Source organism: Oryx dammah, unplaced genomic scaffold, assembly GCF_014754425.2.
Source record: "Oryx dammah isolate SB20612 unplaced genomic scaffold, SCBI_Odam_1.1 HiC_scaffold_17, whole genome shotgun sequence".
Classification (NCBI taxonomy): domain Eukaryota; kingdom Metazoa; phylum Chordata; class Mammalia; order Artiodactyla; family Bovidae; genus Oryx; species Oryx dammah.
In genome coordinates this window covers 39,590,082-39,615,527 of record NW_024070201.1, presented here as the reverse complement: position 1 = coordinate 39,615,527, position 25,446 = coordinate 39,590,082, and the positions used below count along the sequence as shown (strand labels likewise).

Genomic DNA, 25,446 nt, shown 5'->3' with positions numbered 1-25,446 from the left:
TCTGTAAACCTCAGTTTTCCCCTCTGCAGAAAGGATGGGATGAACTTAGTACCAATCTCTAATGTTGTTAATAATGAATAAGCTGATTCATGTCAGAAACTTAGCTTGGGACCTGGCACACAAGCACTTAATATTAGTTGTTGTTATTACTACTATTTCTACTGTTCCTTTTGACCCATTTTGCAAATAAGACATTGGGAAATGTGTTTTGGCTGTAGCTCTCATCCCTGCCTATGATTTGTAATAAGAGTGAACATTTATATAGAGCTTATTATGTTCCAGGGTCTTATGTGTGTTGACTCATTTAATTCTTCCAAACCCTATGAGTCACCGTGAGATAGGTTCTATTATTATCCCCATTTTATGCATGAATAAACCGAGGCATGGAGAGGTTAAGCTACTAGCCCATGGCTGATAAATAATGGAGTAGTGGATCCAGGGTTCAAATCCAGACTGTCAGCTCTGAAATCTTATCTTCCTAACCACTGTCTTCCTGCCTCCCACTATATGTTTATATATTTCTGTAGGAAAGTTTTCCAAAGTTATAACAGTTAAGTGATATTTATTTTCCTCTTTTTACTTGCATTTAAAAAATGAAAACTTTTTTTTTCTTATCATAGCAATATAACATTATACTAATTTTGAAAAATATAGAAGAGGAAGACTAAATTATCTACAGTGCTATCACCTAGACCAGTGGTCCACATGAAGGGCCAGTTCTTTCGTATTTCCAGTCCACTGTGGACTGTGATGTCCCACTGTGTGTGACTGCTGTACAGCTTGTGTAACCTGGAACTTCCATCCCAGTTTGATAGCATTCAAGCTGGTCTGCACCCTGTTCAACTCGCAGTTCCATGAGACATGTGCTTGGCTGTCACAGCAATACTAAATTGCTAAAAGTTTCCAAGTGCACACTCTAAAATTATTTTCCTATAGGGTAACATACAGTTCACAGACTGCTGCTGTCCTGTGAATCACTCTGCAAATTGCATTGACTTAGACACTGTTTCCATTTTAGCATGTTTTCCAGAATTAAAAAAAATTTTGTTTTTCGTTTCTTCACATTTCTTTTTCTCACTGTATTTCCTGTTACGATGTTCACTATAAATAATTCTTGAATATAAGAATTTAGTCTTTAACGACTATGATATTATAATATTCCATCTGATTAATGTACTATAGATTACCAACCCAGTCCTTCTGCCATGCGGTTCAGTATATTTCCATTTATTTGCCATGATAAAAGTATGATGTTGAACAGTTTTAGTCTAATTGCTTTTCCATATTTAATATTTCCATAGGGTAGATTTCCTAGAATGGAATTACTGGATCAAACAATATGAAACCTTTTCAATTTCTTGATAGTTATTAGCAAAAGGGGATATGCCAATATATGCTCCCAGCAGTAGTCTATGAAAGTGTCTGCTTAACGACATCCTTTTCTGCATTCGTAATTATAATTTAATTAATGAGAACAACCATAATTGTTTTTAATTTCTCTGATTACTGGTGAGGTTGGACATTTTCCATGCGTGTAGCCATTTATATTTCCTCTTTTGCTTTATACTTGACTGGGCACTAGAATAAAATGTTATTACTTTGAACAGAACTTCAAACTACTTTAAGTTGGAGGCCAAGTCAATCCGTACAGAAAGTCTGTACTTGCTGATGTATGGTATCTCCCTTTTCTGCGTCCTTCCTCTTTTCTCTCTTTTCTCTGCTGCCAGAATTGGGAATGTCTTTATATGGTCCTGATGGTCCCATCTTTAGAATAAGCCATCTGAATTCAGACCGAATAGTATACATAGACAATGTAGCAAGTATATGGGACTGTGGTGTTTCTTTGTTTGATTTGGCCATGCAATGCATTTTATGGGATCTTAGTTTTTTGACCAGGGATAGAACGTGGGCCTTCTGCAGTGAAAGCGTGGAGTCCTAACCACTAGCCCGCCAGGCAGTTCCCTATATGGGACTGTTATCTGAATGAATGTGTTCTCCCAAATTTATATATTGAAATCCTAACCCCCAAGTGGCAGTGTTAGGGGGTGGGGCCTTTGTGAGGTGATCAGAGAGAGGTTAGTGCCTTTATCACAGGGGCTCCAGAGAGAGCCCCTGCCTGCTTCCACCATGTGAGGACCCAGTGAGAATGTATCAGCTGCACACAACCATGCTGGTGCCTTGATCTTAGATGCTGACCCTTAGGACTGTGAGAAATAAAGTTTTGTTGTTTGTAAGATACCTTGTACATGGCAGTTTGCTATAGCAGCCCAACAGACTAAATTGGGGATATTTCTTGAGTATTTTCAATTTTTGCTCAAAAATATTTTTTCTTTTTTTTTTTCTTTTCCTTTTGTTTCTGTGTTAGTGTCAAATTTTGTCTTTTTTGTATCACATGCCAACTTGAATCAAGCCGTTTTTGAAACTACTGATCTGCTGGAATTTCTGATGTATTTTTGTTAGTGATGGGGAAAGTAGGAAGCATTTTTGAAATCTGGATGAGTTTAGGAAAGTCTAGATGTCTGAGTACAAATATTTAACCATGTTCCCATGTGCTGTGTGCTTTACTAGCAGTGTAGGCAAAGTGAGGCCCGAGGAGCAGTGCAGGCTGAGGTCTGGCAATAGATGTGGACCTGTGTTTCCCTTAAAGGGATTTGTTGAGAGCTCTTAGTTAATATTGGGCTTCCCTGATGGCTCAGTTGGTAAAGAATCCTCCTGCAATGCAGGAGACCCCGTTCGACTCCTGGGTTGGGAAGATCTGCTAGAGAGGGGATAGGCTACCCACTCTGGTATTCTTGGGCTCAGCTGGTAAAGAATCCACCTGCAATGCGGGAGACCTGGGTTCGATCCCTGAGTTGGGAAGATCCCCTGGAAACGGGAAAGGCTACCCACTCCAGTATTCTGGCCTGGAGAATTCCAGGGACTGTATAGTCCATGGGGTCGCCAAGAGTCAGACACGACTGAGCAACTTTCCACTTTCACAGTTAATATCAGGGGATCTTTGTCAGTGAGACGTGATTTCTCCGTGTGCCCTTTCAAAGTCTCTGCCAATGGCAGCTGTGGCAGTGGTAGTGGCACCAGAATATCCCACTGCAGGTGATTCTCACCTTAACAAACCTCCAGTCCCCTTCCAGGGTTGGTGGATATTTTTAAGCAATGCAAAAGACCCTAATTGGAACCTATAGTTACCATAAGGGCAAATAATTTTAACTAGCTAAAATACATAGACATTAAGGGAACTGAGACTGGAAATTATTTAATTTCATACTTAGGAAAGCTATTAATAAGCATCCACTCAAAAAAAATATACACAAGGTTCAAATTAGTTTAGAAAAAGCTAGGTTAAAGGAACTTCTTTTCTTCCTATCAAGGCTTAATACTCTCTCTGAATTTCTAAAGCAGGAGCTAAGTAACATATAGAATACAATATTTATAAAACTTTTGCTATAGGATCCTACTTTTCAAGAAGCATCTATTAACCTCTTGCAAAATAGGTGTTTTGTAGCACACATCATTCAGTGGAAAATGCTGGAGCTGCCCAGCTTCTGTGGCATTGATGTTCACGTTGATCATGAGTCTTTGAAGCTGATGATTGTTGTGCTGAATTATATAGGATTATCTGGGAAATGAGATGGACTTTCCTGATAGCTCAGTTGGCAAAGAATCTGCCTGCAATACAGAAGACCCTGGTTCGATTCCTGGGTTGGGAAGATCCCCTGGAGAAGGGAAAGTCTACCCACTCCAGTATTCTGGCCTGGAGAATTGCATGGACTATATAGTCCATGGGGTTGCATATCCCCTGCTTTATAAGATTGATTTTTTTTTTTTGGAATGCAGTTATTCACCACCAGCTCTCTTTTATGTCCAGTGGTAGAACAGTAGCCTTTGGGGAGCAATAGGATTGGGAAGTCATCATCACAGGTCAGGTGTTTAATGGCACTAAAAATGTGTCCTCCTTTTACTAAAATAAAACAACCAAGACAGTCGAGTAAGCTAAGACATTCGATACAATTTAGGTTAGTGGGCCAATATTACATAGTGGTTAAGGAGAGTGGATGCGTAGAAATACAACTGCGTATGTCAGACCCAGACGTTGCCACTTAACTAGCTGTATGACTTTGGGCAGTGAGCCAACCCATCAGAATTCTCAAGTTCCCCACCTATAGTAGAGTGAGGATAATAATTTCACCTACAAGGGTTGATGTGGGAATTAACAATGCATGGTAAGAGCTCAGAATTTCACGTATCAATTGAGAGCCTGGCGGGGAGCAGTTGGCATCCGTGATAAGGTAATCAGAGAGAGTGATGAAGGGGGACCTTCATCACTCCACCCAAGTGATGTGGGTGGAGTTGAAGGAAACCAAGGATGGCAAGGCACCCCAGGGCCAACAACAGCTGGGAACAGATCCTACCCGTGAGCCTTTAAAGGGGCAAGGGACGGGGCACTGACCAGCAGCTAGGAAGAAAGCTGTAGCTGTAGAAGAGCAAACCATGGCCTGGCAGGGAGGGAGCCAGGGGATAAACATCTCATCCACTGGTCCAGCCCAGCTGTGGTAGAGGGGATTTGGAGCAACAAATGGTAAGGTCTCAGTGGGTGTTAACTAAGAAACTTTTTTTTTAATTTTTGGCATCAACTCTTAGCTGTGGCACACAGGCTTCTCTCTAGTTGTGACACATGGTCTTCGTTGCCTGAGGCGTATGGGATCTTAGTTCCCCAACCAGGGACTGAACCCTCATCCACGGCACTGGAAGGCAGATTCTTAACCACCAGGAAAGTCCCCAACTAATTTGATGGATACTATGTAATTAACTTCCTCTTTTCTCCCTTGGTCACAGAATCTTCTACAGGATTGCTCTTGCTAATTCTCAGTGGCACTTATGGAAGATTGAAAATGACTTAACCTTATTGTGCCTCAGCTTGCTTTCTTTCTGCAAAGGAGATACTGCTGGTATGTTTGTCATGATGTGAGAAATATAATGAATTAATACATGTCAGGCACATAGAGTAGTGCCTGGCGCATAATAAGCTCTCAGTAAAAATGAAGCCGTGAGCTGTTGCCTTTCCTCACAGTTCCAAAGGGATATCAATGTGTATATTCTGCCTTGTTGCAGGTAATACGTTCGTACATAAGAAGGAGCTTGTTTTTCTCCTGGGTCTGGCCCTCCATCTCAAAGTTTAATACCTTTCTGATTGTGTGTTTCAGTGGTTGAGTCTCCATGCTGGACCTTAACTCAGTCCCAGAAACCCGAATACATTTTCTGATGCTGATGGTAACTTCTCTGTACTGTACTTGGCACAATGAAGAAGGCATTTCTCAACCCTGCTCTATTAGCTCTGCCTATTAAATCTTTGTGCTAACGCACATGCCATCAACCCCACCAGCATGTGTCTTGGCAGCCTCCTCCCTTCTCACAGAGGCCAGTAAGGCGGGGGCCATCGCTAAGACCCTGTCCACTTTTCTCCGTTTCCTCTTCTCTCTGTCTTTCCAAGGCATCATTGTGGAACCCCTACTTCACTCTGCCTCCTCCTTTATGTTCCCCTTCCCCTACCTCTTCTATTGATGATAAGGGTGTGGAGAGACAGGGAGAGGGGTCCTGGTTTTCCAGTTTTGCCATGAGCAGGAGTCTGTGGCTTTGATGTCACCTGGATGGAGAGCAGGTGCCCTGATTAGTCCTCTAAGGGCGCGGGGACCCTACACAACCCTCGGGGTGGAGAGCTGATGATCAGAAGCTGATCGGAGCCCCTACTGTGTTCCCCCGCCAGTGCTCTGGGCATTTCCCCTGTGGCCTGAGGGGTTCTGCTGTGGGACCCAGACCAATATCAGACCAAACAACGGAAGTATGTGTTCAGCATTTATGTAGGGCAGACGGGGAGACGTTGGCTGTTTCTTTGTCTTCACAATAAGACAAAGGGATGACAGTGTTTTTATTTTGCATCATTTTCTGAGCTAAACAACATCTTGAAAAATATTTAAAAAGGGAGTTTAATAGTTACTGAGATACATCACTTATTCCCCTAAATAGGTCTAATGGCTAGGGTTAGTTTGGTTTTTAAATTTCAGCAGACCTGGACCCGCTGAACTCAGGATCCTGTCAGCTCGCTGGTTTCGGGCTTGGTGGTATGGCCTCTTGTTACACCTTGCAGTTTGCACATTGGGCAGTGCCAACAGCTGTATCCAAAGTAGCTTTCCAAGAGGACTGTGCCTTTCCTCCCCATCCCACCAAGTGCATCATCTTCTTTGACAAAGGGGGACCCATTATGCTTTATCAGTATGGAGGAAGCAGTGTGGAAACTCGAGTTGACTGGTACCATATTTCCAATTTATTCCAGGGATGTTTTAGAATTTCTTATAAACTTGCACCCCATGAAGCCATCTAACTGGCTTACCATTTAATATAGCACTTTTTCTTTTAATCACTAAGAAACGCTTAGATAGGAGGCTGGCCGGGACCTGAGTTATGGCCTGTGTGTAGTTTGTTTATTCATTTGTTCAGCAAACAACGAAGTGTTATTCCAGCCTGGATGACCTTTTGGTCTTGGGGTTGCAGGTGACAGCGGGACATCCTGGGGCTCTCGTGTTGGAGGTGAAGGGCTCACGATTTGGTAAGATCAGCCCATTTGTGGTAGGGATCATGGTACATGCAGACCCTGCTCTCTGGGGATGCCAAGGTGGGTGTCGGGGTCCCAGGGAAAGGATCCATTCCTAACGGGATTCAAGAGTACACTCAGTATCAGCAGGCCCAGGACGGGGGGAGAAGGAAAGCCCTTGATGCTAGAGCCCAGTCCAAGCACTTGATGCTGCCAGCAGTTGGAATTGCTTTTGTAGCCTAAGTCTTCTGTGGTGGGACCATCCCTCATAGGCATGGGATTGCAGATGGCCAGGACGTTGCACCAGTCACTAGGTGGGGACTGGAAAGAAAGCACTGAGTTTGGCCCCATTTGGGGCAGTGTGGGTGGTCCTGCTCACTTCCAACTGTGGGGCTTGAGTCATCAGAGGCCCTGGCCAGGGTGCTTGGACATGTGGCCAAACCCAGAGTCCTTTTGGTCCTGGCACCTGACCCTGGCCATCCACATCTCTTCTGGAGATTAATGAGCCATTGTCTGATGTCACTGAGGAAGGCTATGGCAGGCCGGGGAGGAGACCTCAGAATGTAATTGATATGGTTCTCACACGGTCCATATGGGATCACTCACATGTGCCTGGTTTTCCAGTTTACAAAGGAAGGAATTTGGGCTATGTCAATTACCAGCTGGGTATCTATGTACAAACCACTTAAACCCTCTTAGCCTCAGTTTCCTCGTTTATAAAACAAGGATAATGAAAGTCACTGCCTTGCCCATCTAATGGGTTTTTTATTTGAGACAATGAAGGACAGGGCAAGAGGCCAAATGGGACACACAAAAAAAGGGCTGGGACGGGTCTGGAGGAAATGCTGAGAATATAGTTTGTCACTTGAGAAGCAGGTGAAATGGTGAAGAAGGGCGTTCTCTTCTTCAGATTGCCTAAAATTATGTAGTCTCCCTCTCAGTGGACACTGAAATTGCAGGGTTCAGTGCAAATCAGATTGTAACTATGATTTCCCTGATCATAAAAGAAACACATGCTTATAAAAATTTTAAAAAATATTAAATATCAAGACAAATATTAAAATAAACCATAGTCTTTTTATTGCTAATATTTGGATGTTTTCTCTCTCGTTCGTATATCTAATATTTTAACAATAAAATAAAAATCATACTGTATATTCAGTTATGGGACTCAAGCTTTTGCAATGTAATTTGTAACATAAATGTTCTTAACAGAATTGGACTCATGGTGTGTATCAGTCAGGGTTCTCTAGAGAAACAGAACCAGTGGTAATCTATCTGTATTTATATATTGTATATACATATACACGCATACAGACACACAACATACAGACACACATAAGCATTTGTACTAAGAGATACACACACACACACACACACACACACACACATTTGAAGAGATTTGTCTCGGGGTTGGTGTACATGTTTATAGGATTGGCAGATCTGAAACCTATAAGGCAGGCCAGCAAGCTGAATACTCAGGCAAGAATTACTGCTGTAGTCTTGAGGCAAAATCTCCTCTCTTATGGGAAATCTCAGTTTGTGTTTGTAAGGCCTTGAACTGATGAGATCTGCCCACACTACAGAGGGTAATCTTTTTCACTTAGTTTAATCCTATCTATAGAAATACCTTCACAGCAACATCTAGCTTTTGATTCAATAACTGGGTACTATAACCTAGCCAAATTGACACACAAAACTGACCCATCTTTGTATTTTTATCTTTTTGTTTCTCAGGTCACGGATATTTTTTTCACAGCAGCATCAAACATTTTATAAGAACTTGATATGACTATATTATTTTATTCACCAATGGCTTTACCATCATTTGTTTATAAATTTCCTGTTGTCAGATATTTAGGTTGTATCCAGTTTCCACTGTAGATGTAACATTGTGATAAACATCTTTGGCTACATCTTAATATATATATATTCCTTATTAGTCCCTAGAATATATCATTAGTGGAGAATTACTGAGTCAAAAGTAATAAAGATTTTAAGGCTTTTGATACACTTGGTCAGATTTTCTCTAGACTTCTCAAGGTGTGATCCTCGTACCAATACCATCAGTATAACCAAGTTGTGGTTGCTGTTTTTCAGTCCCTAAGTCATGTCTGACTTTCTGACCCCATGGACTGCAGCACACCAGCTTTCTCTGTCCATCACCATCTCCTAGAGTTTACTCAGACTTACATCCATTGAGTCAGTGATGCCATCACCCATCTCATCCTCTGTTGTCCCCTTCTCTTCCTGCCCTCACTCTTTCCCAGCATCAAGATCTTTTCCAATGAGTTGGTGCTTCACATCAAGTGTCCAAAGTCTTACAGCTTCAACTGGGTAGCTTATGAGAAAGGCAGATTTTTGGACCTCACCCCAGACCTACTGAATCAGAATCTGCGTCTTAACTAGATGTCCATGTGACTTGTGTACATTGCAGTGTGAGAGGCACTGCCCAAGAAAATTTGTTCTGATTTGTAAACTATCTGTAGTCTGAATGTGTGTGTTCTGAAATGTATCTGCTGAACTCCTGATGCCTGGTGTTAGAGTAGATGAGGCCTTAGATAGGTCCTTAAGTCATGAGGGTAGAGTCCTCATGAGTGGGATTAATGCCTTATAAAAGAGGGTCCAGAAAGATCTCTAGCCTCTTCCACATAAAAGGACATAGGGAGAAGGGGCCAATTATGAACCAGGAAGACAGTTTTCACCAGAGAACTTGACCATGCTGGTGCCTTGACTTTGGACTTGGGCCACCAGACCATCAGAATTAAATTTCTGTAGTTTATAAGCCACCCAAACTGTGGTATTTTGTTATAGTGGCCTGAATGGGCTAAGACATACCAGAATTATTTAGGGATACTCGGTTCTCTTCTCTCTCATCAAAACCCGGCGTTATTTTGTTTGTTTGTTTGTTTTTTTTACCTTATAAACTTGCTAGCCAAAAAATGATATTCTCTTGGTCGTTTGATTTTTATCCTGTAACAAATTTATTGAATCAGCTGACTTCCATTGGAGTTCAGTCAGGAAAGAGCCCTCCCTAGCCCGAGCACTGCCTTAAAACATGCTCTGTGACATCTTAGGTGGATTGCATGTCCAGCTACGAAGACATTTAAGGAATTAGGACTCACCTGTAGGTTTGAAGGCCTAGTCCAGTCTGAAATCAAAACTTCAGCTTCCCTTCCAATTCCATGCTCTTCCACTCCCCGTGGCCCAGCCTGCCCCACAACTCCGGCATGGGTGTGGGTGGTGGGCCTGGTGTGGCCTTCCGCTCTCTCCATTCCCTCCTCCTATTTCTCTTATCTGCAGTTGGGGCAGGAAGGAATATGAGAAGGGACAAAAGTCCTCCTATACTGGTGCCATTGTTACAATGCTCTCCTGATGGTTGCTGGCTCACTGCTAATGTGTTTGGTTCTTCAGAGCTCCTGCAAGGAATTTTAAAAGAGTTCTTCAGTGTGGTTAGCTTGCTTGGGATTTCAGTCTCTGGGAATCCGTGATGCAGTGACCTCCCCTGTCATGCCTAAAATAATGGCATTCCAGGACTGCTGTTCCTGCTGTCACCCATAGGAAAGCATAATGTCATCTATTTAAATTCCCCCAAAATGACAGCAACGTGGAATGAAAATTCTGATGTTAAAAAGCATATTTCTAATTGTTAGAATATGGAAAAATCACTTCCTTTGCAGATTGGAACTTTTTTCTTTTTTAAGGTTCATTTCAGAGGCCTCAATTCCACTAGATTAGCCCAAAAGTTCACTTGGATTGTTTTCCCCTGATAAGGAATTCTTGGTTTGCCGTGACCATGTCTCCTCCCGATCTGGTTTCATAGCTCTCCCAGCCGAGAGTGCAGACCAGCCTCCGTTAGGCTCGCTGATTGATTGGGCCGTGGTGCCTGGTTAGCAGGTTCTGTCACTATTTCAGTGCCATCCAGTGAGCGGGGGACTGCTCAAGAGCTCGAGCTAGTGTTTGCCATCCCTGCACCTCCCAGCTGGCCTAGTGGTGTCTGATGAGGAGCTTGGGGGTGGCTCGTTGAGAGGCTGGGGTGTTGAGTATGCTCTGAGTTGGAATTCCAGCTGACTAGCTCTGTGAATTTGGCCTTATAGTCTCGTTTCCTCACTGGCATAATTCAGATTAGTTCATTTATAAATGTGTATCATGTGCCTACTATGTGCTAAGCACTGTTTTAGGAGTTGGGGATGTGGCAGTGAATAGGCTAGAGATCTGAATAATGCGAGAGGGTCGACGATCTTGGGGATGAATGTTCCAGAAAGAGGGGTCTGCAGGTGCAGCCACAGAAGTTCAAGGAACTGAAAGGCTCCCATGGTTGAAGGTTGGAGGTCGAGGGGAAGCTGGTGGGAGATGGAGCTGGGAGTCGGGCCAAAGTTAGATCCCAAGGGGCTGCCAGAAGACTGAGTTTTTCCCTAAAACATATGGAAAACTATCAGGATTTTAGAGGTGAATAACATGATCTGGTTTACTAGTAGTAGTAGTTACTACTACTCTTTGAACATTAACTGCAATTAAATAAGATAATATATGCAAAATTACTTAGTGGTATGCCTTGTATGCAGTAGGTGGTTGATAAGTGTTAATTAATATTTTTACCTTTTGGCGAAACACTGGTGGTCTCCTACAGTTTGACCTTATGAAGTTTGTGGTAGGCTGAATAATGGCACTCCACAGATGTCCATGTCCTAACCCCTGGGACTGGCAACTATGTCACCTTATATCGCCAAGGAGAATTAAGGTTGCAAATGGAATTAACATTGTTAATTTAATTTTAAGGTGAGACCTTAAAATAGGGAAAGTGTCCTGAATTATCCAGATGGGTCCAGTGTAATCATAATAATCCTTAAAAGAGGAAGAGCAAGGCAGAAGGGAGTCAGAGGGAGACATGAGCATGGAGAAAGGCCAGAGAGAGACAGTGTTACTGACTTTGAAGATGGGGGAGCAGCCACAGGCTAAGGAGTGCAGGGGGCTGCAGAGCTGGAAAAGGCAGGGAAATAGAACCTTTTACATTCCCCTTAGAGCCTTAGATGATTGCTTCTTGACAGGAAAGCTACAACAAACCTAGACAGTGTGTCAGAAAGCATAGACATCACTTTGGCAACAAAGGTCCGTATAGTCAAGGCTTTGATCTTTCCAGTAGTCACGTACAGTTGTGAGAGCTGGACCGTAAAGAAGGCAGAGCACTGAAGAATTGATGCTTTCGAACTGTGGTGCTGGAGAAGACTCTTGAGAGTCTCTTGGACAGCAAGGAGATCCAACCAATTAATCTTAAAGGAAATCAACCTTGAATACTCATTGGAAGGACTGATGCTGAAGCTGACGCTCCAATACTTCGGTCACCTGATGCGGAGAGCTTTTTCACTGGAAAAGGCCCTGATGCTGGGGAAGATTGAAGACAGAAGGAGAAGAGGGTGACAGGGGATGAGATGGTTGGATGGCATCACCGATGCAATGGACATAAACTTGGGCAAACTCTGGGAGATGGTAAGGGACAGGGAGGCCTGGCCTGCTGCAGTCTGTGGTGTTGCTGAGTCGGACATGACTGGGCAACTGAACAACAAAAACTAGAGGCTCTAGAGGGGAATTAAACCCTGCCAATATCTATTTTTAAATTATTAATTATTTTTGGCGGCTCTGGGTGTCTGATGCTGTGCGTGGGCCTTCTCTAGTTGTGGTGAGCAGGGGCTTCTCCTGAGGCAGAGACTGTAGGTGCTCAAGCTTCAGTAGTTGCAGCACTCAGATTCCAGAGCATATCATTTTCAGTAGTTGTGACACATGGGCTTAGTTGCCCTGTGGCCTGTGAAATCTTCCCGGACCAGGGGTTGGACCCACGTCCCCGGCATTGACAGGCAGATTCTTAAGCACTGGACCACCAGGGAGGTCCCCTGCCCACATCTTGATTTGAGTCCAGTGAAAAACCCATTTGGACATCCGGCGGCCAGATCTGTGAGATAGTGACCTTGTGTGTTTCAAGCCACTAAGTATGTGGTAAAGATTTCGTACTAAATATTGCAAACTCCAATTTAGTTTGCTCCAGTATGACCTATGACACATGTGTTTGAAGATTTCCATTTAGTTCACCATCTGTTGATTGATGCCTACGGCATGCCAGGCTAGATAAGACGACTCTCGAGGAGTTGACCGATTAGGAGACTTTCTGGTATTTCCCACAACCCCCAGAGGTACCAAACTCCGTATGTGCCTCTGGTGGCACATGGCAGCCTCTCAAGTACAGAAGTGAAATGAGGCCTGCTTTTCATTGACCTGGGAGGGCAGGGGAAGCGGCTGAGCTGATGGTGAGAGGTTGGGCTCTCAGCTCCAATCCCCTTGGCTGGTGACCCAGACACAAGGACTGCAGGGAGGGGTGGGCTTGCCCTGAGGCACCCCAGCCCTCCCACTGCCCCCACTAACACCTCTTCTCAGGCCCTGCCCCTCCCCTGGGGGGCTCTGGGCCAGCTGCCTCCTTGCTTGGACTGCTCTTATTTTCCCTTTACTAATCATCAGGTCCTGTCTGTGGAGGCGGCAAACAGGGACTCCTGGAGGCAGACCTGCCCAGGCACAAGTTAGGGGCTCAGCAATGCCTGGGGTGTGATTGGTTGGGGCTGGATACAAAGGGTTCCTGTATAAAGCAAGGGCCTTCGCTTTATCCTTTTAGGGAAGTTCATTCTCTCTGGTTGCCTCTCCTCCTCCTTTTGGAGATGTTGCTAGAATATTTCTGCAGCAAGGGCTCAGCCTATACCAGTCCATCCTTCTCCCTGAAACTGTCAGAACGTATGTGTCAACACCAACCACCAGCTCTGACCTAGTCCCTCATTGACTGGAAATCCCCCTTGTCTTAACACCCCATTTATAGCTGTGGTTTCAAACATTAAAAAGAATAATAAAATCAATGCATTTTTTTTTTCAGTGAAATATCAGTATATAAAGCTGAATACCAGGAGGCAGTAAAGTATAGAATTGTCATTAAGTATCAGGACTCTAACATTGGACAGAACTGGGTTCAAATCCAGACTCTGCCACTTATATAATCCCAACAAGTTGTCTAATTGCTGAATTCACTTCCTCACCTGTAAAATGGGATGTTGGCAGTTCTTAGTGCATGGGGCTGTTTTGGAGATCAGGAGTGATTACTTAGGAGAGTGCCTGGCTGAGCATAGGTACTCAATAAAATGTTGGCTCTTATTACTAGAATATGAATTAATCTAAGTTCTCATGTGTAACATGTATTATCATTTTATTATACAATTGTATAATTAATGTTTAATTATACAACCCATTGCAGACAGTAGTTTGGCTATCTGTATGAACACAGAACTTTTTAAAAATTAATTTTATTTTTTTGAAACATTTCAGACTTATAAAAAATTTAGAGGAGTACAGAAATTCCCATTTGCCTTGCATATAGTTTCCCCTATTGTTAACGTCTTACACTAGTATGGCACATTTGTTACCATTAATGAACCAAGATCGATACATAATCATTAACTAGGCTCTGTACTTTATTCCCTAGTTTTTACCTAGGAACTTCATTTATCTGTTGCAAAATTGCATCCAGGATAGCAGATAACATTTTTTTTTTTTAAGTATGATAGCATCTTATTTTAGAATACTTATTTACTTGGCTGCGCTGAGTCTTAGTTGTGGCATGCAGAATCCTGTTGCCTGACCAGGGATTGAACCTGGGACCTCTGCATTGGAAGTGCAGAGTCTTAACCACTGGACCACCAGGGAAGTCCCGGCATATTACATTTAATTATCACTCAGAAATGGAATTAGGCTCCTCTAAGGAATTAGGCTCCTGTTGTCTGTGACAGGCTCTCAGACTTCTCTTGTTTTTGATGGCAATTTTCAGGAGTACTGGTGTTTTGTAGATATTTTGTAGCATGCCTCTGTATTGGAATTTGATGTTTCTCTCCTGGTTACCCTGGAGTTGAACGCAGGAATTTGCAGTCAGTGGATTGTGGATGGCTACCACAGAGTTCTCTTAGCTTCAGCATCCATGAAATTAGAATCAAATGTCTGCGGGAACTTTCAAGCACAGTTTGGAGAATCACAGATAGATAAGCAGGGTCCTTGGTGTGGCCTATGAGATCCTTCTCAGCCTGCCCTACCTACTTCTCTAGCCTCTTCTGCCTGCTGGGAGCCCTCCAGATTCACCACAGTCCCCCAAGAAGTCTGGCCCTTGATGTATATTGATTATTCTACCTGGAATGCCTGCCCTCCTTTCTGTGTCCAGCTAATTCTTGGCCTCTGAGATCCAGGTTAACTCTTGCCCCCTCCCTGATGTCCTTCCCACTTTCCCTAAGGAGGCTGACACTGTCCCCGGGGTTCCCTCAAAACTTGGCATTTCTCTCTGTATTGTCCTTCTGGGTACAGGTATTGGTCCACCTCTCCCTCTAGGCCAGAAGCTTCTTGAGAGCAGGGACTGAGTCGTCATCCTCTTTGTATTCTTCATGCTTAAGAGCTAGCTGTTCAGTGAATGACTCTGACATTTAAGAGAGGTGCTGTGTCTGTACCAGCCTTAACACAGCATGTTTCCTTGATCCTTAAAATGTGGGGATGTCCCTGTGGATGAAGGATGCCAGTAACTAGCCCTTGGGTGGCTCTTTTAAAGCCACTTTCTCCCTGCCCCTGAGTGGTGTGAGTACATGGTGTGAACATGGAAAGGGCCACCAGGGGGCTCCAGGGAGCAGTTCACCGACCCCGCCTGAGAGGAAGATTGAGTGGTGACTTCAGCAGCCAGCCTTGAGTCCTGCAGAATTCACACAAAAAAAGTGTGTCCAAAAAGAGGTCTGTTTTGCTACTGATGTACCAGGCTCTGTAGCAAGGACAGGATGTACCAGCCTGTTCTGAAAACACGTGTGGGCCCCAGACAGTCTTTTTCCCCCAGAGATCTCTGCCTGCAGAAATTCTCACAAAAGATACCGATAGCCAAGAAATAACATTTGCAGGAGCAAAGGATCTGGTTACAACTGCCAGCAGACCTACACTTCATTCAGATATCCGCGTTTCTGCTTCCACTGCAGAGTTAATAGTTCTCCCTGGATCGGAAACTCTTAATGGATATTACTAAAGCCAAGATTATAACTGAGAAGTTGGAGCCAAAATCTCAGGGCTTTTTTTGAATTCTATGAGAAGGGGGAAAAAATAGCTGAGTTGATTTAAGATAATGAAATTTGAATTAGAAATTTCTCTCTGGGGTCAGTAGCCTCTTTAATTTTGTCCTTGTGGCTGGTATTATTAACACTCATAAGAATGACAGTAGCTCTAGTGTATTGGGTACCTACTCCATATTATGCTTTGGGATGGATATTGTGCCCATGCCAGGTACTTGCCCTTGGGCATCCAGGGGGAATTAAAGCAGCATAATCCTCACGCGTTCTGCTACAAAGATACGCCTCCGTCACATAGGTGAGGCAGTTGAGGGTCAGCCACATTAAGTGGTTGGTCAAGGCTGGAAATCAAATTCTTTCTGGCTTCAAGACTTGAATTCTTGTCAGTCACGCAAGCACACCCCAAAAGGATCTAAAATAGCTGCCAATCATGAAACATGTCTGTGCTCCAGGGGATGGGATGGGATTATTGCAGGAGACAGAAAGATATAGTATTGCAGGTAAACCCATCATTAATAATAATGATAAAAAGGATGATAGTATCTTACAGTTCTGGGGCTACAAGCTTCCCAGCAGTCACGGTAGACAGATGAAAATATGAGGGGGTGGGAGCGGGAATTTGCTAGAATTGAATGCTGTTTGCACTCAGACTTTTATAGTTTAAGAGCAAAGTTAAGATGGAATCTCTGAACTCGCATGTTTTAAGAGGCAGACTCCTCCTCCGAAGGGTTTTGACCCAGCTGCTCATGATCCTCCCGCACCCACCTTCTGTTTGGCTCCCCAAATGTGACGGTGATCAGGTGAGGTGCCCATCGGACAGGCTCCAGGAAACTGGCCCTGGCGGCTCCCTATCCCAAAGGCTCTCTCGCCAGAATTTCTGAGAATGAGCATGCTAAACCATAGAGCCCAGAACCAAACTTGGAGAACACTCCAGCCCCAGCTGAAAGGCATTAATTGTCTATCCACAGCTTTCTTAAACAGGAGAGCGTTTGTAACTGGAGCGCAAAGCAGTTTCAACACAGAACCATGACTAAAGGAGGATATGCAAAAACCTCTCATACTTTTGTCCCATAGCCTAAGTCCCTTCAGAAGCCTCCAAGCTTCTCAGGACCGGGTGTGTGCCATCCCCTTCGCCGGGCATCACGCGCCCATGCCCGGCTCATCCTTGGCAAGTTCACTTCGCTGTGCTCCAAGACTTACCCCGGGGTCAGCATGGAGCTATTAATTATTTTTCTTTGTCAAACCTTTGTCAGCAACTTCATCCCCAAAAAAGTGGTTTGTATTCCCTTTGGCAAGAGTTGTGACTCTAGTAAATAAGAGATAATTATACTCGGGTTTTAAAATTAAAACACCCAAAAAAGCTAACAGTGCCAGTGAGGAGTTACTTACATTTCACAGCAGCCTGCTTCCCTCGGGACAACAGACTGAGTTTGCTGTGTTTCATGCAGACTCTGAGGGGTTTGAAGATAGATTTTTATTTTAAGAGGCCTGAAACTCCTCTCTTGCTTCTAGTTAGTATGAAATCATGCTTCACATTCTTTTGTATTTTAGCACCTTTGGAGGAATTTAAGGCTCTAAAACTGCAATTAAAATGTGAGCATTAAGGAGTCGCAAGATTAAATGAGAGAATGTATCAGAAAGCATTTGGAGATGTTTTTATTGCATCATGTTCATTCTATGTGCATAATGCTTGGATTTGGCAGGGAAGGAGAAAGGCGTTCTTGTCTTGTGGCTGCTGAGAATTTCTTTCTTTCTTTTTTTTTTTGTCTTCTACTTTGCACTTGGAAAGTGAAAATATATTCAAGTGAGTCCTTACAAACATTTGATCTTGTTTTCATAAGAAGTGAGAGGAATTTTGAAATGTAATTTTAAAAGTGGAAATATAGATTTTTTTCTCATGAAGAATTATTTGCTTAGCGTCGTTTGGCCCATGACCCCGTCTTTGGGGCAGGAGAGAAGTATAAGGTGTGGCTGACCCTTGCTGCCTGTTCACAACAAACCTCTCATTAGTGTGCCTGGTGGAAGTTGGTGAAGTTTCGCTTCATGGAGCTGCTGAGGGGAGAAGACATCCTGCTGCTGTGTCAGAGGACCTAATGCCATAGAATGAAGGGCTGTGCTCTTTTTAGAATGTAAGGCTGGCTGCGGAGCCCACCTGGACACTGGTGGGCAGGCTTAGCTCTTTGCTTTTCCCCCACGTGCCCCTCCCCCACCACCTTGATGAGTGTTGTGCGGAGGCCAGTAGGGAGCACTGAGGACTCCAGGACTTGGGGAGAGTTTATGTCTGACAAGTGAGCTGCCAACTGTACTTACACAGATGGCCGTTTGGGCCCTGGATATCTATGAATACCGTCCCCCCTGCCCCCGCAAAAGACATTGTAGGGCCCGTAGGAGTAAAGATGGTGTGGGAAACTTGAAACCAGGATTCCAACGTGGTGGAGTGGAGAGAGTTAAGTTTCATGTGTTGTGTGCTAAACTTTCTCATAGGGCTTTCATATCTGTAAATTATAGGAGAAAGCCCTCTTTTGACAACCCTGCATTTAAGACGTTTCCACCACTTTGACTATTAAGTGGCGTTATCTTGCCCTCCCCACCCCCACCCCAGATGTGCTTTGATAACCAGGCAGCACTCCCTGATGTCATCTATACTTAAATTTATTTGGAGGGATGAGGAGAGTTTTAGCCCTTGAGAAACAATGGCCAGTGTTTACTCTCCAGGGGAATCAGCCTTTACATCATCTGAACCTAAGACATTTTCTGAACTGTAATATATATTATCACAGATCTTAATTTGAGGCATAGATGTTAGAATAATTTCATTTTGAAATATAGTGGTAGTAAAATCCAGCATTAACGTGAGCAGTCAGTAATTCAAACTTTTATTTGCTCTGATATCAAAGGAATATCTTTCTGCTCCCACCAGCTGGGTGTGGGGAGCAGGGAGTGTGGGGGTGGGAGGAGGGGAAAGATTTAGCGTTTTTGCTGATAATAGTACTTTTCCAGCCCCATTTGATTTTTTTCTTAAAGAACTGCTTCCCCCCCTCCCCCTTGTAACTGATTTGTTTAGTTTCTGAAGTCCACAAGAGTCCTGCGTGGCTCCCTGGATCTTTGTGAAAAGGCACATGACCTTTCCCACTAAGCTGTTGGCGCTAATCTATGCATGCCTTACCAGGGGCAGAAAGTTTGAAAACTTATGAGAACTGTTTATAATCTCCATTTGTTTCCCCCTTTCAACATCTTAATGCCACAGTGAACGGGCTGTTTTGGCAAAGAGGTCTCAAGTGGGATGATTGAGGGGGAATTTTCCCCCTTGGTGGAACTGATTGACTAGCCTATGTGAGCTGCTTTAGAAAACTTTTCATCTGTAGAATAATTTTGGCCATTATGAACATAAATGGCTTTGTCACCCTTTAGCAGGCAGATGGAGCATGTGTTTCACATTATTAATTCGAGGCGGTGTTAGGGCTGGTTGAAACAGCTTTTAAGAAAGCAGAGTCTACACGGCCCCATCATGCTTCCAGTTCCACTGCTAAGGCAGTGTTCACACTGCCCAGGGTTGCGGAACAGCCCCTTCTGATGGGAATGCTGTGTGACATGGACCTTGCCAAAAACTAATGGATCATTTACAGGAAATAAGAAGTTAAGGAGGAGGATGAGTCAGTAGACTTCAAAGCGAACCCATTTCCACAGAACTTAAATAATGAATACCAAAGACTGAGGATTTCACAGACAGCTTCTCCAGCTCTCAGTGCAGCTGGAAACTTCGCGCAACTCCAGTACTGTCTGCGCTGATAACAGGGTCCCAACTGCTTCAGGAAAGAAGAGGCGATAAGGAAGGCAGGGAGAAAGAGTAGGGCAGGGATGAAAAAGAAAGAAGGGGAGTGATTTGAAAAGAAAGATAGAGGAAGAAGGGTGGAAGGGGGGATGGATGGGATAGATAGAAGGAGGGATGAAGGAGAAGGGAGAAGGGACAGAGGGGCAGAGGTTGGGGGTGTCAGTGGGTAGTTAAGGCTAATTTTGTACAGATATGTTTTGTGTGGCAAGTATCCTGGTACCCCTGTCATGTGGGTCTCTGTTTAGCGGATTGTGCTGTGCTGTGCTTAGCCACTCAGTCGTTTAGTGGATTACTAAAGTCAAAATAAAATTGTGTATCTTTTAAATGCCACTTAGTCATTTATGAGATCATAGACAAGGGGTTTAAGGAGTTTTCTTTTGGAACTGCTTATGATGGAGAACTGTGTTTGAGAAAATTGAGGGCTGGTTCAGATTACAAGCACAGCGCAGAGGTCCCTCACTTAAGGAAACTTGTATATATCAGTGAAACAGTTGGATTTGGGAGATTTATGTGTATGACAAATTTTTTTTTTTAGATTTAAGGGAAACTTTATTCAGTCTTTTCCAAAAGCAACCTTGCTTAAAAACGAATTGAGATCAATAGAGAAGGAAAAGCTAGACAGACAAACACACACACCCACGAAGGGAAGGTAGTACAGGTCAGGGCTGCTAAGTCAGATTCTCTCCGTCTTGGAAGTGAGGTCATCACAGAGCATAGTCAGCTCACCATTCCCTGTAGTCCTCTGCTCAACCCCTCCTCCAGCGAGCAGATTCGCATCTGCTCCTTCCTCAGGACCACCTGCAGCACCAGGGCGTCTGTCCGGGCCTTGTTCCAGACCTGGGCAATCTCCTTGTTTGCCTGCTGAGGCTTCTCCTCCCCTTGGGCCTTCAGCACCTGGTACTTGTGGCCCTCCTTCCTGATCCTCGCTATGTAATCCTCAACGCACTTCTTCAGCAACTCTTCATTTGTGCGGTAGCCTTCGATCACCTTCTGTTTCTCAGACTGCTTGAAGAGGTCGAAGAATGACTTCTCCTTGTAGTACAGGTCTGCCGTCAGCTGAGCTTTCTCCTTCAGAACCTTCTGGATCTCGACCTTGACAGACTCCTTCTCTCTCTGAGCCTCCTCCATTGCCTGGCTCACAGTCCCCTCAAACCCGTCCATGATCTTCCCTATCTCCAGGATCCTCTCCTGCAGCTCCGCGCACCTGCCCTGCAGCACCTCGTTCTCCTGCGTGGCCTCCACCGCTGTGTCCAGCGGTTCCACTTTCAGGAGTTTATTCATAAGAAATAATTAGACAAAGGTATGAACACTGTGTGGATAACAGCATTGTTCATACTTGTGAAAACCTTGAAATAAACTTATACATCTAATAGATATCAAATAAATCACGGTGTATGTATATTACATATACTATAACATCATCAAAAATACAATGCAGTTCTGTATTATTGACATGGAATGATTTTCACAGTATATTAAAAATTTTCAGAAAGTATATGCTTATATGTGTATAAACACTTATATTTACATTGAAAAAAAGTCTGGAGGGATATACCTAAACTGTTAACAATGATTAAAACTAGAGAGGTATGGTTTGGGGTGATTTTAATTTTCTTGTCTGCAGTTTCTCATTTGTTTTCTACAGTGAATATGTATTACTTGGCTACTCTAAAAAACAATTGAAAGAAAAAAAAAAAAAACAATTGGTAGGAGAGGGGGATTTTTCACTCTGAGAGAGGATTTATTCAAGCTTTTTTCCCACAGAGAATGGCCCAAGTTAAGTTTGTGTTTACAGAGCCCCTCCCAATGTTGGAAGGGGGAAAAAAAAAAACCTTCCCAAATGTCAAAGTCCTGTTTCTGGATCTCTTTTGCTTCAAGGTCCCTCTGGTGCCAAGCCCTCCTCCTTGCTCATAGCCTGACCAGAGTCCTCTCGGGTGGCCGGATGCCCTTAGAGCCAGCAGCACTGGATGGGGAGGCAGCAGGGGTGCCTCTGGCCAGATGGTAGGTGCCCTTGCCTCTGGAGGCTCTAGGTTCTAATGGCAAGTGACAGAGACCACCCAAGGCCAGCATTGGTATTTTAAAAGACTTGGGGACTGGAGGAGGGGAGAAATCACTTATCTGAAAGAAGAAACCCTAGACTGCCAGTCACTGGAAGGTTCTTGCTGGACCCAGGCCCTCTTGGTCTGGAGGAAAACCAGGAAGTGCATTCGTGCCCCATTTTCAGAAGTTCTCCAAGCACATCAGCATGGGCCCATCGAGGGTCTGAGGCGGGGTGTGGGGGCTTTCTCGCTGCCTTTTCCATGATAAATGCTTCTACTTTCTAGTTGGCGTGGGGTTTTATTCCCCCACTGTGGGCTTGACAAGGGCGCTCTGGCAGGTTCTGACCACAGGCCTCCGAGAAGTCCCTTCTGTATCTGCTCTTCCATCTGCTGGAAGGCCATGGTGACCTCTGGGACTACTTCCCACTCTTGTCTTGATTTTTCTTTGTTGGATCCAGCTGGTCTCATCCCCGGGGCAGGATGGGTGTGGGAGGAGGACCAAGACAGTTGGGATTCTTTAGCTGGTGGGTTGCTGGCCTGGAGGAAAGCCCAGCTTCTCAGCCATCCCTGCCACAGCCTCCCCCCACTGCCTAGTTCTTGGTTGGAATGGAGGATTCAGTTCTAACTTGGTTTGGAATCAGCATGCTGATTGCTTCCTTCTCAGCAACCGGACCTCACTGGAGCCAGACTTAATCTTTATTCATCACCCACTGGCTCTGTGATCCAGGCAGATCATTTAACCTTTCTGAGCCTCTGTTTCCTCATCTGTAAAATTTCAGCTTTATTGCGGGTGGAGGTTGGAGGGGAAGATGGGTAGGTTGAAGACTTACTTCCCTAACAGAGGGAAGTGCTTCGAATAATAGCTCACACACTGTAATAATATTATTACTGCTGTGACAACTGACATTGACTGAACAGTACTTTATGTCAGGCAGTTTTCTAAATACTTTGCATATAAAAATTTACTTAATCCTCACAATGGCCTCTGGAGTAGATACTAACTAATCCCACTTAACAGATGAGAAAAATGGAACCATGGAGAAATTGAATAACTTGCCCAAGTTAGTATATGAATTAGTGAAATAACCAGGCTGTGACCAAGTTTTTTTTTTTCTTTTCTTTTTTTAATTGTGGTAAAATACACATAACATGGGCTTCCTAGGTAGCAGGAGGCCTGGGTTCCATCTCTGGGTCAGGAAGATCCCCTGGAGAAGGAAATGGCAACCCACTCCAGTACTCTTGCCTGGGAAATCCCATGGACAGAGAGAGGAGCCTGGCAGTCTATAGTCTATGGGGTCGCAAAGAGTCAGACATGACTGAGGGACTAAACAACACTAACATAAAATTTACCATCTTAAGCATGTTCAAGTGCACAGTTCAGTGGTGGTAAGGAAATTCACATTGTTGTGCAGCTGATCTCCAGAGGCCTTTTTCATCTGGTAGAACTGAAGTTCTATATCCGCTAAACAGCTACTCCCTATTACCCATCCCCCACCCCAGACCCTGGAAACCACTGTTCTACTTTCTGTCCCTATAAGTAGAACCATGCAGTATTTGTCTTTTTGCAACGGGCTTATTTTACTTTGCATAATGTTCTCAAAGTTTACCTATGCTGTGGTATGTGTCAGAATTTCCTTTCTAAGAGTGAATGGTATTCCATTACGTATATATATACACCAGATTTTCTTACCCATTCATCTGTCCCTAGACATGTAGCTGTTGTAAATAGTGCTCTGATGAACATAGATATATCTGTTTGAGTTCCTGCTTTCAGTTCTTTGGGGCATATACCCAGGGGTAGAATTACTCGGTCTTATGGTAAATCTATTTCTAATTTCTTGAGGAATAGCCATACTATTTTCCATTATGGCTATACAATTTTATGTTCCCACCACAAGAATTCCTATAGCTCCACATTCTCCCCAACACGTTTTGTTCTTAGTAGCCATCCTAGTGGGTATGAGGTGGTATCTCATTGTGTGTGTATGTGTTTTTAAAGATTTTTGGATGTGGACCATTTTTAAAGTCTTTACCGAATTTGTTACATTATAGCTTCTGTTTTATGTTTTGCTTTTTGGCCCTGAAGCATGTGGGATCTTAGCTCCCCAATCGGGTATTGAACTCGCACCCCTGCATTGGAAGGAGAAGTCTTAACCACTGGACTGCCAGGAAAGTCCCTCATTGTGGTTTTGATGTATGTTTCCCTCCTGATTAGTGATGTGAGCTTCTTTTCATGTTCTCCTTGGCCATTTGTGTATCTGGAGAAATGTCTGTTCAAGCTGTTTGCCCATTTTTTAATCAGGTAGTTCATTTTTTTGTTGTTCAGTTGTAGGAATTTTTAATATATTTTGGGTATTAACCCTTTATCAGATATATGATTAACAGATGTTTGCTTCCTTTCTGTGGGTTGCCTTTTCACTCTGTCGATTCTGTCCTTTGATGCACAGAAGTTTTAAGATTGATGTAGTTCAATTTATTTATTTGTTTTTTACTTTTGTTGCCTTTGCTTTTGGTGCCATAGCAAAACAAGGAATACTTTTGGGTGATCTATAGTTGAGGAAAGATGAGGGAATAAGCAAATTCTATTCATTTTGTTTGGAAAAGTAAGACATGAAGACAGGAGCCAGCACCCTTTGTGGTGTTGAGTAGTGTAGAGAGACTTAAAAAAAAAAAAAAAAGATAAGCTATAACTAAGCAAAGGCAGTTTGGAATTGGATCTCAGCCCAACATGAAGAGAAAAAGAACCTAAGAATACTGTATTAGCAGACAATGTTTGAAGCAGAAAAATGAAAAAGTCCTGAAGGGCTGAGAGCCAAAAAGTCCAAGTAAGAATAAAAAATTAGGAGACGATGGGGAAATGATGGGCCTTTGACAGTCTAAAGGGGGGAAAAGGTGGTGTGCATTAGAGAAGGATTATTGGGTTGAAATTTGAGCAGGGAAGTTAAAAAATTCTTCTGGCTGGGCAAAAAGGGAGATTCTACTGCCGGGGAAAATGGATTTTGCAACAGTAGGGGAGAAAAAGCAGGACACAGAGGAAGTGAGGCTGCTAATTACGAGAGGGAGGGCTTTTCAGAGACTCAAGGAAGTGACTGCAGAGCTAAATTCTTAGTCCCTTTCAGCCTTCCCTGTCAGGGGTTCCAGCAACAATGAGTCGAGCACAGCCAGAGCAGGCGAGGAAACAGGAGACACGGCAGCCCTGAAGAGTGCAGAGAAGTATCTGAAGCCCATGCATGCCCTTTGGTTTCTATTATTTATGTTAAAAATGGCGAGCACTGTACTGTGGCGGGAAGAATCCTGGCCATGATTGCTGCTGCACACCCCTGAAAGGTGGGAGAAGTCTCCAGCGTCTGAGCCAAACAGACCTCGAACAGCAGCAGCCTGGCCGGAAGACAGTGCCACATGCCAGGGGAGAGTTCACCTGGAAAGAGCACTGTGCTGGGAGTCCAGAGGCCTGGTGCCTCCCAGCTTGGCCATAAATTCACTCTCCTTCAGTGATTCCTCGCATCTTCTTCTCTAAAACAAAGGCCACAGCTAGTTGATCTTCATTTCAGAGAGCAGAGAGTCTTATTCAAATGACCTGAAGTCGATGGGGATTATATTAAGGACGTACGTGGACAAGAATTCCGAAGACGCAGACCCGGTGGGCCAGTGGCTGAGCAGACACCACAGGAGAGCTGGAGGGAGGACCGTGAAGGGTGCTTGGAACCGTAGAAGTTTCTGGACTGTTCGTCTGGCATTCTGCCACTGACGTGACTCTGTTCTGTTTTGTTGCTACTGGATGGCTTCCTGCCCCTCCTCTCTGGATCTTTTCTCTCTGTCTTTGCTCCTGCTTGAAGTAAGGATTGTTCTGTGAACTCTGATCCTGAGCCCAAG

At 43.9% G+C, this 25,446-nt stretch overlaps 1 protein-coding gene and 1 non-coding gene across 2 annotated transcripts in view; one reads left to right on the top strand and one right to left on the bottom strand.

Moving 5' to 3' along the window:
- Positions 1-25,446, top strand: part of PARVA (parvin alpha) — a 165,399-nt gene that overhangs the window by 18,462 nt on the left and 121,491 nt on the right. The gene's annotated exons all lie outside the window — the stretch shown is intronic.
- Positions 14,248-14,320, bottom strand: TRNAG-UCC. The gene has a single exon. It is a non-coding gene; the product is annotated as a tRNA-Gly (tRNA).